The following is a 13867-nucleotide window of genomic DNA, read 5'->3' on the forward strand; positions in this document are numbered from 1 at the left end:
TCAACTCCCTGACGTCAGCCATGAGTTGATTGCGGTCATTCGCCAATGACTCGACTCTCTCACCTAGAGCCTGGATGGCACGCATCATATCTGCCATCGAAGGATGATGAGCGCTAGCAGGGGGGTCGGGTGCAACCACTACAGGGGAAGGAATAGGTTGTGGGGCATGGGGAGAGGAAAAATCAATTGAGCGAGACGAACTCCTCCTGATCCTATCCTTCTCTAGCCTACGTGCATATTTCAGGAATTCTTGAAAATCGAATTCCGAAAGCCTAACGCATTCCTCACATCGATCTTCCAATTGACAGGCTTTACCCCTACAAGTGGAACAAACGGTGTGCGGATCGATAGAGGCCTTCGGAAGACGCCTAGAACAGTCCCTAGCGCTACACTTCCTGTACTTGGGGACTTGAGCAGGGTCAGACATCTTGAATTAGTCAAAGGGGGGAATTCAAAATCTATCCAAGTCGTCAACAAATAATCCAAAATGCAATAAAAGAATGCAAGGAAGTATTGAAGATAACTTCTGCACAGCGATAGCTAATAACCAGAAATGAATACTTCACCAAATAACGTGAAAATCAATCCAGAAAACAACAGCGTATTTAGTAGGTCTTGCCGGTGGCACGACAGAGAGAAAATTGGTTCTGTGTTGACATGGAGTACTTGAGTACCTGCTCGACAGATGGCGCTGTTGATGTACACCCCCACCTGTATAGCGATCGCTGGCGTATTTCGTCCTTAGGTTTTTCTGTCGGGCAGCAGAGCTGACAGCTACATGATCACCGGGTAAGTTTAATATTGAAAAACGAAAGTTTATGCCTGTCATGACCAACTACATACACACCAGTTAAGAACTTATTAGGAGGATTTTAGAATGTGATGAATGACTTTATATCTTTATTTATCTCTTTAACCCTTTTACCTCCCATGGACGTACTGGTACGTTTCACAAAACTCATCCCTTTACCCCCATGGACGTACCGGTACGTTCTTGCAAAAAAATGCTACAGTATTTACATTTTTTGTGTATTTTTGATAACTTTATGAGAAACTTCAGGCATTTTAAAAAAAGAATGAGACTAACCTGACCTCTCTATGACAAAAACTAAGGCTGTTAGAGCAATTTGACAAAAATATATTGCAAAATGTGCTTGGAAAAAAAAACCGCCTGGGGGTTAAGGGTTGGAAAGTTCCAAATAGCATGGAGGTATAAGGGTTAAAATTTTAATTAGGGAAATTAGGTGAGTGTGTCACCCATTCTACAAACTATGTACCCCATATTTACTGGACACCGATTTACGGATGAAATTTTTTTACAGTGTTAACGAAAATTTCCAAAATTTTAGAAAGCTGTTGATGGTCAATCCTTTTGAGTTTAAAATAGGACGCATTTATTTCTAGCAAAACCGGAATTTGCTATAAGAAATGGACGACTGCAGGCTAGCTTGCCATTTTTCTCTATATGGCTAACGGAGACTGAGACAATAACTTACGTACTGATCAATTAAATTGTGAACACCATTTTATTGTCGAAGTCCATTGTTTACTTTTAGGAGTCTGATGGTGGGTTACTGCGTATGCATTGTTTGCATTAGCTTTTACGAGCTATTTTGTTTTTTGTATGACGTAATCATTACCTGTCTTTTTATAACCTATTAACAGCTTCCAAATGTTTCTACACAAGTTCCCATCTTTTTCCCCTTATGCATCAATTCCACCATGATTAATTGATTATGTTAAAAACGCTGTCCATTCATCATGTAACTATTGTTGCTCATCTGAATGTCAAATATCTCCCCAAAATAATGACCCAAATTATGGTTTACACAGCTCATCTATGTACATCTTGCCAAAACAGAGGAGCAATGAGATGATGTATATTTGCGAGCAAAGCGATCCAGCGCGGAGAAAAAAAAACATTTGAGGGACGTGATATAGATTATTGGTAATTATGATACTTTAATTTCTTGCCACTTAAATGAACTATATATTTCTGCTGCAAATCACTTGATTTTTGTTCCACACCCAAAACAATGATCTTCCAGAGGGATCCCTTATAGGCTAATTGTTTTTATGAGGAGAAGGTACGAAAACTCATGAACGGTTGATTTGCCACAATATTCATGGTCAGAAATTAATAAAACACAGATAGTGAATTGGAAAAATACATGGCTCTTGTATTTGGCTAGAAATTAAAATATCATACAGGTATACTGTATTTATTTTTTTGGCTATTCAGACTACCAACTATTCTGTACCCTATTCTAGCCTCCTGAGGTTATGCGAGGAAGCCTTTGTAATAGGTTCGGATGGACAGGGTTTGTTAATAAAACTGGGTAAATATTTACTACGGAGCCTTTATTTATCAATGAAGAGGGTCTCCTGCGTGTATAGAAAATGGGAATTTCCTTTCCATTTTCTAATTGTTCGTAGCCTTGGCCGTCTTGCTGCAAAACCCCTACACACGACCACCACCTAACCCAAGGTTCTCCATGTAACCCAACATACGAGTCGTATCCTTGCCCAGTTGCCTACTCAGGGGGTTACGCCCCCCCCCCCCCCTTAGACTGCTGTATTCTTGGCTTACCCTGTTTTCGCTTGCCAACTGACTTCACTCCTGGCAAGGTAACACTAAATCATACTTTATAATAGAAACTGATTTGACAAATAAAGTCCACACTACTCCCAATGAACTACATTCACCCCTACTCGAGGATAGGCTAACATTTCTTGGGGTGTATGTGTGATAGCAGCTACCTGTATGTATGATAACGGCTGGCTAATATGACAGTGTTAGGGATTCGCAGGGGTGTGTTAGCCCCCAGTTAGCTTAGTACGTAAAGACACGACTTTTAGGTTAGGTTAGGGGAAAGTTTAGGTAAGTTTGTGTCCATTTTTCATGGACGTGGGAGGAACTGGCCGTTGATATACAAAGGCTCCCATTTCTCAAATAAACCTAGTCAAAGGTAGCATCATTGGATAAGTGCAGATTTTGGCCATCGTAACCTTATTTTTCTTTAGTATCGTTAGCAAAGACGGTAAATTTGTAGCAAAGACTATTGCCTGTGGATTTCTAACCTCTGTACGGTAACCTATCGTAGCTTTGCTAGAGCACTTAGCTTATATTTCCTTTGTTGTAGATAACTTTGTCAAGTTTATTATATATTCTAAATTTCATAAAAAGGACTGAATGTGTGGAGTAGTAGATTATACGGGGAAAAAATCGTAAGGCCCTGTCGTGTGACCTTCTGTCCAACCAGAGAAACTTGACCTCGAAAGTAGGTCAAATGGGGTTGTGTTGACTTATTTTTTAATATTCCCTGCACTGTGGTATGGAAATTAACTTACGGTCACCGGATGACACATAAATACTTGGAATACATCAATCAACTGGACAATCTGCTGCAATCGCTTCCGTTCACTTTCGTCTGCAACAAAATAACATAAGCTTGTTTTGATTATCGTACCTCTGGGATAAAATTGTTGACTCTAACAATTTTGTTATTTCGATATTTTAAAGTATTTTAGATATAAGCTTGGCCATTAATTATTTGTTGAAATTATTACATTAATTTTTTTAGTTACTTTCAATTAAAATAAGCAAGTGGGTGTAAATAAATGATAAAGCATCGTATGAATCATACTGAAAGTGTCCAAACGTTGCTTCTGTGCGGAAATCGAATGAAGACAGCTCGCTTTCCCTTAAATCACTTTTGATAAGTATAATTGTATTATTTTGTTGATTTATTTTCTCTCCATATTTATTTATTTAATGTGTTGAATAAGTTATATTGCAGGGGTAATTAATAGTCTTTTACAGTTCATTGTGGTAGGGTACTTTAATCTTGATTCGTATTTTATATTTGGTACTTTGGTACCTTCATATATATATATATATATATATATATATATATATATATATATATATATATATATATATATATATATATATATATATATATATATATATATATATATATATATATATATATCGCACAAACGCGTCCTGTTTACATTTATTTATTTAGTAAAAGACATTTTAGCTCGTAGGCAAAGCGAGTAAAAGAAGAATGAGGGCTGTTAGCTAGCTGCCTTTGGTAGGGAATAATTTAGAAAGTCAAGTATTGGCGTAATATAAAGTGTGGTTTAGCCACAGTTTTCGTTGTAAAAATGTACATTTTTTCCTGTTAGGGTCTTCAAGATAGAACAACAGCCTACAATACTTTTTTTTTTTTGTCACGTTTTATTTTCTGGTATTCTGGGCTACTGGCATAGTATTTTCGTATGCTGAAGTTTATCCTTCTAGATCTTTCAAAACGGAAGAGTTGGAGATACCTGAGAGGCTTGTATTTCTCCCGTTGATTGATGCTGTGTTGCTTACAAATGATTTAAATCTCCTGATAGAAGAATTGGTGAATTTGAGTCCGAGATAGGTTCGTTTCTGGGTGTGAAGTCTTCATCTGATGAGTCGTCTTCTGAACATTGTGCTATTATTATTATTATTATTATTATTATTATTATTATTATTATTATTATTATTATTATTACTTGCGAAGCTACAACCCTAGTTGGAAAAGTAGAATGCTAGAAGCCCGAAGGTTCCAACAGGGAAAGTAGCCCAGTGAGGAAAGGAAATAAGTAAACTACAAGAGAAGTAATTAACTACTGAAATAAAATATTGTAAGAACAGTAATAGCAATAAAGTAAGTGTTTCATAGATAAACTAAAAACTAAAAAAAAAACAAGAAGAGGAGAAATAAGATAGAATAGTGTGCTCGAGTGTACCCTCAAGCAAGAGATTTATCTTCATATTGTGTGGAATCCTGCATATTTTGAAATACATGAAGCTCACTTGTACTGATTTTACGGTTCGACTGTCTTTTGTTCCTCTTCACGATACTTTCTACCTTTATTTTCCAAAGTGAAATGCGTTGTGGGTACATTGTTACCTCCGCCAACGAAGTTGGGAGGAGGTTGTTTTTTTGCTCGTGTTTGTCTGTTTGTTTGTTTGCAACGTCTTGGCCACAATTTTACTCATATAGTAGTGAAACTTTCAGGGATTAATTGTTATGTCGAGACGTTGAAGTGATTCAATTTTGAAAGTCTTAGGTCAAGGTCAAGGTCGAGAAAAAAGGTCGACCAAATTGAAATTAACCCGAACCCTAACCCCATGTTTGCTGCAACATGGTTTTCATACGAACTTTAAATACGCTTACGGTCTAAATTGATTCTGGGAAAGGCAAGCTGGTTTCGGAAAATAAGCTGCCATGGCGTATGTCTGCATTCTCAGAGTACTTTTCTAGTTATCTATTATTATGCTGTTTATTATTGGGGTCTAATTTTTATTGTCGCAATGCTTATGAATTGTTTAAAAGTCTCTTTGCAAGTCTGTATTAGTAGCTGTTACTCTTGCGTAACTTGTACCGTTGTTTGTAGCGGATGTTGCATACTGTATATGTTTGCCTCCAAAGGTTTAAAGGCCGCTAATGAATGGCAGAGTCAAGGGACAGTGACATTGCTCTATCGAGCAGGACAATGCCTAGACACTAACCATACATACATATGATCAGTTCCTAACCCCTCTCTCCACCCAAGCTAGGACCATGGAGGGTCAGGCAATGGCTACTGATGACTCAGCAGATAGACCTATAGCTCCCCCCATCCATAGCTCACAAGGATGGTGAGGTTGCAGCGAGCAAAGAAACTAATTAGTTTGCGTGAGACTCGAACCCCAGTCTGGCGTTCACCGGTCAGGAACGTTACCACATCGGCCACCATTTTCTCTTTAATGAGATGTTTAATAATTTTAACTGTGAACTGAAACACGTTCCCATTTTCTTTTTAAATCTAAATTTGGTGTTCGGATTTTAGGGGTAAATAAAGAAAATACTTCCTTATTTGTATGAGAGACATATATGGACCTGATCTGATCAAGTCTATTGTCTTGGAACGAATGAAAGACATTCCAGTGTCAATTAGGGACCCCTATAATTGTGTTCAGATTAGCGCCATTTTCTATGAATGAATAGGAAGGACATCAGTTCAAACTAGAATAGTCAACTTGTTGTTCATCATTTTAAGATAATGATAATGTTATTAGCCTCGGGCACGCTGTTATATCTGATTTCTCTTCCTTTTGTTTGTTTTGAAGTTCTTATAGTTTATATATAAAAGATCTAATTTAAAGTTGTTACTGTTCTTAAAATATTTTATTTTGATCATTTATTACTTCGCTTGTAGCTCATCTATTTCCTTAATTCCTTTCCTCACTGGGCTATTTTCCGCTCTTGGAGCCCTTGGGCTTATAACATCTTGCTTTTCCAACTAGGGTTGTAGCTTGGCTTTTAATAATAATAATAATAATAATAATAATAATAATAGGATGAGAAGAGTAGCCAAATTATGATGTACAATTGTTCAAAGTAGCACAATCTGGCAACCCTACACTGGTCGGGTTAGCAGGCCATACTTCCGCCGAGCGTTCGATTATGCCCGTGCTGCCGTGCACTACATGCACGGCCTCCATGCACGAGACATAGGGGCACCGTACCCCTAACATGCATGACTGTCTTTCTCAACTCTTGGGGACAGGTTAAGCCATCTTCAACATATACAACAATAGCATTTCCTAGCTGTGCTATTTTTAAGATCCTGTTGTACGATGTGCTGAGCCCATACTCATGGATCATTTCAATGATTTGTCTCTTTCTCGTCTTGCCAAACGCATTCAGGTCAATGTAGACTGCATCAGATGTTTCACGATCCTTGGAATGCACGTGGACATCCGCTCCTTCCTTGTATTTCTCAAAGGAGTTTTGCCAAGGAGATGTAATCAGGGTTTAAACTCGAGCATGTGTCAGGTTGCCATTACCTTAAATGCTGCTGTTTTTTTACCTTAGATTACCTTAAAACTTTGCAAATTTCCTTAAATTTCAAGCTAGTAAAATTAAAATTACCCTAAAATTACCTTGAAACCATGAAAATTACCTCAAACTAAGGTAATTACCTTAAAAGTTTAAACCTTGGCTGTAATATAAAAAGGTCAGATTTCCGATGCTTCATGTTGGATTTAGGACTTGATGTTTAGATCATGTTCAATTATGGATACAAATTGCAGTAGTGATGACAGTAAAGCCCATTGTAGGCCTGTGTCGTGAAAGGTGCTGGTGAAATTTGACATAAAATGGAGCATATTATTATTATTATTATTATTATTATTATTATTATTAGCTAAGCTGCAACCTTAGTTGGAAAAGCAAGATGCCATAAGCCCAAGGGCTCCAACAAGGAAAAATAGACCAGGGAGGAAAAGAATTTTCTCTGTAGCTTTTGCTCGGTGGATTGTATCACCACACTTCTTTGCTTGTGAGAAGATTAAGCTTAGGGTTGTGGTGGCCTGTTGATAACGTCCTTGCCTGGTGCTCGCCAGACTGGGGGTCGAGTCCCGCTGAAACCCGTTAGTTTCTTTGGTCGCTTCAACCTCATCATTCTTGTGAGCTAAGGATGGGGCGTTTGGGGGAAGCCTATAGGTCTACAATCTGAGATATCAGCAGCCATTGCTTTGTCCTCCCTGGTCCTAGCTTGGGTGGAGAGGGGGCTTAGGGCGCTGATCATATATATATATATATATATATATATATATATATATATATATATGGTCAGTCACCAGGGCATTCTCCTGCTTTACAGGGCACTATCACTGTCCCTTGCCTCTGCCATTGCCTAGCCTTCCTTGGTCCTAGCTTAGGTGGAGAGGGGGCTTGGATGTTGATGATATGTATATATGGTCAGTGTATAGAGTATTGTCCTACCTGGTAGGGCAAAGTCACTGTCCCTAGCTTCTACCATTGCCTGGCCCTCCCTGGTCTTAGCTCAGGTGGAGAGGGGCTTAGGCGCTGATCATATGTATATATGGTCAGTCTCTAGGGCATTGTCCTGCCTGATAGGGCAATGTCACTGTCCTGTGACGGGCCGAGAGAGGATGTGAACTCAAAGGCAGATTGGAAACGACTGAGTTATATTATTATAGAACACTCTCCTTTATATACAAAACGGCAAGGCAACAGGACATGGCATGTTCGAGAGACAGACAAAGTTCAGAGGAAAACCGGAGACATGATCATTCAGGTTCTTTTAAGTGCGAGGGAAGAGCGCAGATACAAGCATAATATATACAATAGGAATTATGTACAATTGTGTGACACATGGTTGGTACATGGCTCCCCCCCTAAAAATGACATACTGTACATGTTAAATAGCGCGCCCTGATCTAGAGAGGCGAACTGTAGGCGGGTCATCTGGCAGAAGATAAGCAGGTTTTAGACGATCAATGGAGACCCAGTCTTCTTTGCCCCGAATGTTTAGGAGGAATGCTTTCGGACTGCGTCGGATCACAAGGAAAGGTCCCGTGTAAGGGGGCGTTAACGGTGGCTTGCTGGTGTCGTTGCGCAGGAAGACGTGCGTTGCAGAGTGCAAGTCCGTTGGTATGTGATGCTTCGCTAGGGGCTTGTAAGTCTGGCGGCACGGAGTAAATTTTCCCACGACGTGACGTATGCGCTGGAGATCGTCGGAGGAGGTTGTAGAAGGAAAAAACTCGGCAGGGACGACCAACGGGTCGCCATACACCATTTCGGCTGGTCCTTAGTCCCAGGAGGACCCAGCGAAGCTGAGTAAACCCGTTGGAATCCTTGCAGTGGGACATCAAAGCTGCTTTGAGGGTGCGATGAAAACGTTCAACCATTCCATTGGCAGCGGGGTTGTAGGCCGTTGTCTGATGTAGGGTGATGCCCAGGAGATTCGCTAATGACGTCCATAATTGAGAGGTGAAAGTGGTTCCCCTGTCAGAAGTAATATGCTCAGGGATACCGAATCTTGAAATCCATCCAGAGAGTAAGGCGGATGTACATGAGGCGGACGTTGCAGTTTCCATGGGAATGGCTTCAGGCCAACGAGTGGAGCGGTCGATGACGGTAAACAGGTAACGATGTCCTTGTGATGTGGGTAGGGGGCCTACAACGTCGACGTGAATGTGTGCGAAACGACGCTGAGGTTGAGGAAAGGTGCCCACTCCTGAATCTGTGTGTCGATGTACTTTGGAAGTTTGGCAAGAAGTACAGGCACGGACCCAATCCTTAGCATCCTTAGAAATGCCGTGCCAAATGAACTTTGCCTTCAGCAGCTGTGCAGTAGAACGGCACGAAGGATGTGAAAGGCCGTGGATGAAATCAAACACCTGTCGGCGCATGGGAGCAGGAATCCAAGGTCGAGGTCTACCAGTACTGACATTACAGAGGAGGGTGGTGTTGGAGTTTTCGAGGGGAAAATCCTCCCAACGGAGGGACGTGCAGGATGTCCTACAAGCTTGATACTCTGGATCCTGTCGTTGGGCTTCAGCCAGGGCGTTGTAATCCAATCCCAGTTGAACGGCAGCCAACGTGTTTCTTGACAGGGCATCGGCAACGGGATTCATTTTCCCAGGGACGTATTGGAGGGTGCAATTTTATTCAGCCAAGGCGGAGAGATGTCGGCGTTGACGGGCGGACCAGGCGTCAGACTGTCGAGTGAAGGCGTGCACCAGAGGCATGTGGTATGTGCGAATGACGAAGGGCGTACCTTCTAAGAAATGGCGAAAGTGACGGACAGCCAAGTGCACCGCCAGCAATTCTCGATCGAAGGTAGAATAACCCGATTCTGCCTTGGACAGTTTTCTGCTGAAGAAGGCCAATGGGCGGGGCGAGCCTTTGACCACCTGCTCGAGTACTGCACCAATAGCGACGTCGCTGGCATCGGTGGAGAGAAGGAGAGGGGCGTGTGGGATAGGAAAAGTGAGAGCCGCAGCAGTTGATAGGGCCTTCTTTGCATTGCAGAAGGCTGCTTCTTGAAGGGGACCCCACTTCAAGTCCTTTGGCTTGCCCTTGAGGGAGGCGTAGAGGGGAGCAAGAGTGGCGGCAATGGCTGGCAGAAAACGGTGATAATAGTTGATCATGCCCAAGAATTCCTGCAGAGCTTTGACGGTCGAGGGCGTGGGGAAATTCTGAACGGCTGCTACCTTCTCAGGGAGGGGATGGACTCCTTCAGGAGTGATACGGTGCCCTAAGAACGACACTTCGTTGGTGCCAAAGGTACACTTGTCATACCGGACTACAAGGCTGTTTTGTTGCAGGCGGTCGAGCACGATGCGCAGGTGACGGAGGTGTTCCTCTTTTGAGGAGGAGAACACAATTATGTCGTCCACATAACATACACAGAAAGGGAGGTCCCCTAAGATGCCATCCATGAGACGTTGAAACGTTTCCCCAGCATTACGAAGGCCAAAACAGGAGTAATTGAAGGTGTATGTGCCAAACGGAGTGGTGATGGCGGTCTTGGGGATGTCTTCTGGGTTCATAGGCACCTGATAATACCCCTTCAGGAGGTCGAGCGTAGAGAAAACCTTTACTTTGTGCAGGTAGGAGGTTACATCGGCAATGTTTGGGAGGGGGTAGTGATCCGGTTCTGTTTGCATTTTCAGGCGCCTGTAATCCCCGCACGGACGGAGGGAGCCGTCTTTCTTCAGAACAATGTGTAAGGGTGACGATCATGGGCTGGAGGCCTTTTGGCAAAGGCCCATTTTCTCCATTTCGGCGAACGTCTGTTTGGCGGCTGCCAATCGTTCCGGTGCCAGACGTCTGAATTTTGCGAAGACTGGGGGTCCCGTCGTCTTGATATGGTGATAAATACTGTGCTTGGCAGGAACCGTGGGCGTTTGGCGAAGTTCTGGACGGAAAACTTCCGGGTACGACGTGAGGAGGTGGGCGTAGGCATCCGTGGGTGCGCTGATGTGGAGAGCGAGGTTAGAGGGGGCGGGTTGAAGAGGTGTCGACAAGTACGAGTCTGCGTTGACCAATCGTCGGTGGGCGACAACGACCAGAAGGTGGAAATGAGAGAGGAAGTCCGCACCGAGGATTGGCATTGTGACGTCAGCAACGAGAAACTTCCAATTGAATTTACCGTTTCCAAACGATAATGTGAGGTTCTCGTAACCGTAGGTGGGTATCGCAGATCCGTTGGCAGCTACCAAGCGGACGTCGGCAGATGTAGACAGACTACGTTGTTCCTTGAAGAGTTTCCTTGGCAGAAGAGAACGACAAGCACCTGTGTCTACCAAAAATCGCACGCCCGTTCCTGCATCCTGTAAAAAGAAAAGATTAGAAACATGGAAGGCCACCGCCACAAGCGATGGCCTACTTACACGTTTTTTGGCCACTGACAATCTTTGGCACATTTCTTCGCGGTTGCCCCGAATCTGAAGTGGTAGTAGCAAAACTGCGGCGGATGGGAGGTAGTAAGTGGCTGTAGAAGTCGTTCGTTGGGGCGCGAGCGATTGGTGGGTGGTGGGCGGCTTTGTCGCCGCTTCGGCACGTCACGGGGTAGGCGTGTATGTCCTACGGCATTCATGTCAGCTTCGGTTGACGTTGAATAGGCATCCTCGTAGTCAGGGGTGGAGGCGTTGATGGAGGTCCTGAAGTGGCTGTCCATAAGGGCGTCGGCTTTGGTCATCAAGTCCTTTATGGGTAAACTATCGACATCGGGTATGGCAGCGCGCACAGGTTCAGGTAAACGGCGTATCCAAAGGGCACGGAGTAGGTTCACCTCACGAGGAGAGCCGTCTGCGGCAGGTTGAAGGCGAGCGATACTGGTCATTTCCCTGAGGGCAAGCGAAGCCCTTTGGTCCCCCAACGGTTGTTGCGAGAGCTGAAAAAGCTTTGCTATACGGGCGGCTGGCGACGGCGAGTACTGCTGCAGAAGGTATGATTTGAGGTCGTCATACGCTATTGGGGTGTCTCCTTGTTCACAAAGCCAGTTGGATATTTCTGGGAAGGTGTCCTCGGGTATCGCCGCGAGAACATAATCAGCTTTGGTGGTTGAGCGAGTCACGCCCCTGATACGAAACTGGACTTCTGCGCGCTGAAACCAAGCAAACGCCTCTCCGCTGGCAAACGATGAAAGTTTGAATGGCGCGGCCGCAGCACCAACTGCCGTAGTGTCCGCCATAGTACCAACGATGAAGGGGCGAGGGGGGTGGGGGTGGAAGGCGGTGGGAGCGAGTCGACTTCCGAGGTCACCAATGTGACGGGCCGAGAGAGGGTTGTGAACTCAAAGGCAGGATGCAATCATCTGAGTTGTTTATTAAGGAACACTCTCCTTTATATACAAAACCTCAAGGCAACAGGACATAACCTGTTCGAGAGACAGACAATGCTACAGAGTGAAACCGGAGACATGATCATTCAGGTTCTTTTTAGTGCGAGGGAAGAGCGCAGATACAAGCATAATATATACAAAATAATTATGTACAATTGTGTGACACACGGTTGGTACAGTCCCTTGCCTCTACCATTGCCTGGCCCTCCCTGGTCCTAGCTTAGGCGGAGAGGGGCTTGGGCGCTGATCATATGTATATATGGTCAGTCTCTATGGCTTTGTCCTGCTTGATAGGACAATGTCACTGTCCCTTGCCTCTGCCATTCATGAGCGGTATTTAAATCTTTAAACATGTGAAAAAGTAACTGTTTCTTAAGTCAAATAGAATAAACTTAGAGCGTTTCAACACTTAACAGTTTCGACCTATGCTTGTAAAGCCTGATGAAGTCCGCTAGCTTGATTTTTTTTTCTTTTATTATGAAATACACATTTACAATCTTACAATTTATAATATATATGCATCATCGTATATTTACATGAATAATTTTATTTATATATACTGTATTTACATTTGCAATTTTAGCCATTTATCTAAATATGTTTTTAAATGAAAAATATATCGACTCGTAAATACTCTTTTTAATGGAAGTTTTAAATCATATTTTATTGAGATACTACCGCTAGAGAGTTATGGGGTCCTTTGACTGACCAGACAGTACTAAATTGGATCCTTATCTCTGGTTACGGTTCATTTTCCCTTTGCCTGAACGGACACCGAATAGTCTGGCCTATTCTTTACAGATTCTCCTCTATCCTCGTAAACCTGACAACACTGTGATTACCAAACAATTCTTCTTCACCTAAGAGGTTAACTACTTCGCTGTAATTGTTCAGTGGCTACTTCACTCTTGGTAAGGGTAAAAGAGACTTTAACTATGGCAAGCAGCTCTTCTAGGAGAAGGACACTCCAAAATCAAACCATTGTTTTCTGATCTTTGGTAGTGTCATAGCCTCTATACCATGGTCTTCCACTGTCTTGGGTTGGAGTTCTCTTGACTGAGGGTACACTCGGGCACACTATCTCATTTCTCTTCCTCTTGTTTTGTTAAAATTTTTATAGTATATATAGGAAATATTTATTTTAATGTTACTGTTCCTAAGATATTTTATTTTTCATCGTTTCCTTTCCTCACTGGGCTATTTTCCCTGTTTGTGCCCCTGGTCTTATAGCATCCTTCTTCTCCAACTAGGGTTGTAGCTTAGCAAGTAATATTAATAATAATTTACATTATGAGTGGATCTCTACCGTCACTGGCATTTTTTCATTTCACTGTCCCTTGCCCCTGCCATTCATGAGCGGCCTTTAAACCTTTAATGTAGGTAACTATAGTCCGTTTCTTTTAGCAAGTCGTATTTGCACCGACTCGCAGCGGTGCCCTTTTAGCTCGGAAAAGTTTCCGGATCGCTGATTGGTTGGACAAGATAATTCTAACCAATCAGCGATCAGGAAACTTTTCCGAGCTAAAAGGGCCCCGCCGCGAGTCGGTGCAAATATGCATCGCTAAAAGAAATGGACTATAGTTTAGAGAAAGCAATTGAATACGCTTCCTTGCAGTGCTCCTGTGCTCTCTTGCTTGTGCACCTTTAGGTAGAGCTATTCTCGGTTATACAATGCCATCAA

At 42.8% G+C, this 13867-nt stretch overlaps 1 protein-coding gene across 1 annotated transcript in view; it reads right to left on the reverse strand.

The window, feature by feature from the left end:
* The window catches only part of LOC137657878 (cysteine protease ATG4D-like), a 39390-nt gene extending 35887 nt beyond the window's left edge, over nucleotides 1–3503 (reverse strand). The window contains exon 1 of the mRNA XM_068392486.1: nucleotides 3352–3503. The gene's annotated coding sequence lies outside the window, so the exon portion shown is untranslated. The remainder of the gene's footprint in view (nucleotides 1–3351) is intronic.
* Between the last annotated feature and the right edge of the window lie 10364 nt (nucleotides 3504–13867).

This window comes from Palaemon carinicauda, chromosome 18 (assembly GCF_036898095.1).
Source record: "Palaemon carinicauda isolate YSFRI2023 chromosome 18, ASM3689809v2, whole genome shotgun sequence".
Classification (NCBI taxonomy): Eukaryota; Metazoa; Arthropoda; class Malacostraca; order Decapoda; family Palaemonidae; genus Palaemon; species Palaemon carinicauda.